General features: G+C 40.1%; 1 pseudogene; it reads left to right on the top strand.

The window, feature by feature from the left end:
- The first annotated feature begins 744 nt into the window (after positions 1 to 744).
- On the top strand, positions 745 to 896 carry LOC142358246 (5.8S ribosomal RNA; annotated as a pseudogene).
- The last annotated feature ends 794 nt before the right edge of the window (positions 897 to 1,690 follow it).

Genomic DNA, 1,690 nt, shown 5'->3' with positions numbered 1-1,690 from the left:
CGTTAGTAGGCCCTGGCCGAAAGCGCAGCATGTGAAAGGTATAGATAAAAGTTAGCGTTGCAGTCAGTACTGTGTAGTTACTAGTAGCTGGATTTAAGCTCGAAATGAGACACTGTTGGTGAAACTTCATCATGAGAACGTCACAAGCTGATCACGCTCTATGATATGACTAGTATTATGTTGCTTCTAGTAGGCTAAGCGCAAGCCGAAACATCAACATGTGAAAAGTCGTAGAATTTTGCAATCAAACTGTGGCTAGTACTGTGATGTTACTAGTAACCTTTTCTTACGTCATATGGCCAAGAGAGCATTTGAAGGCGAAACTTCTGCATGGGGAAGCTGCATCATGAACAAAAGTTTATATCGAGTATTATGTTGACGTTAGTAGGCCCTGGCCGAAAGCGCAGCATGTGAAAGGTATAGATAAAAGTTATCGTTGCAGTCAGTACTGTGTAGTTACTAGTAGCTGGATTTAAGCTCGAAGTGAGACACTGTTGGTGAAACTTCATCATGAGAACGTCACAAGCTGATCACGCTCTATGATATGACTAGTATTATGTTGCTTATAGTAGGCTAAGCGCAAGCCGAAACATCAACATGTGAAAGTCGTAGAATTTTGCGATCAAACTGTGGCTAGTACTTTGATGATGCTTGTAGCCAACCGAATTGGTTGAAAAGCCCAATAAGTAAGCTAACTTGGGAGAGCTTGTTGGAAACCAAATGCTACTAGATTGGTCCAAATACATCCTTCAACAGGGGATCACTTGGCTCGCTTTACGAAGAGGAGCACAGCTATATGTGTTAATTCGGTATGAATCGCAAGATTTGTTTACCGACCTCTCTAACGCAAAAGGCGGTCTCGGCTTCGGCTGTTGACTGCGTCCGATTCAGGGTTATATAACTCTCGATTGAACACATTGATGTTCTATTGTTGGTGCTTCCAATAAAATTGGAAACACTTAAAGCAGAACCGATTCAAATAATAGCATTCTGATCAATGATTGCATTCCTTGATCAAGAACTGCTGGAGTCATTGTGATGGCGAATTTTCTTCATAAGAAAATTGCAAAGAGACGGAACTTAATGAGACTAGTATTATGTTGTTTCTAGTAAGCGGAAGCTGAAACAGCAACATGTGAAAATCAAGTTTTGTTCAATGATCTCGAGGCGATAAGTACTATGAAGCAACTAGTAGCCTAAGCATGACTCAGATTTGAGACAGTCAAAAAGACTGGCGAAACTTCTTCACATGAAAGTTACATAGAGAACTACAAATGTATACAGCGAGTATTATGTTGTTTCTAGTAGGCGAAAGCTGAAACATCAACATGTGAAAGTTGTCTGCAAACTGTAGAACGATATGTGATTAGTACTGTGCTGTTACTAGTAGCCAGTCTGACTGTAGAAGCCAAGACAAAGGGAAACTAATGCATCTGAAAAGGACAAGTTATGGAAAGGTATGCACGATAAGTATTATGTTGTTTCTAGTAAGCGGCAGCTGAAACATCAACATGTGAACGTCGTTGTGTACAGTAACCTAGAACTATATAGTCCTTAGTAACGTGCATTTACTAGTACCTGTAATTGGTATTCAGACTCAGGCAGTTTGGAATAGTTTGGCAAAGATGCACCAGAGAAAACTGGGATTTGATACAGAAATTGTTGAATACAAGTATTATGCTGCTTCTAG

This window comes from Convolutriloba macropyga, unplaced genomic scaffold, assembly GCF_964194025.1.
Source record: "Convolutriloba macropyga unplaced genomic scaffold, txConMacr16.3 SCAFFOLD_6378, whole genome shotgun sequence".
NCBI classification, from domain to species: domain Eukaryota; kingdom Metazoa; phylum Xenacoelomorpha; order Acoela; family Convolutidae; genus Convolutriloba; species Convolutriloba macropyga.
This window is presented reverse-complemented; position numbering and strand designations above follow the sequence as displayed.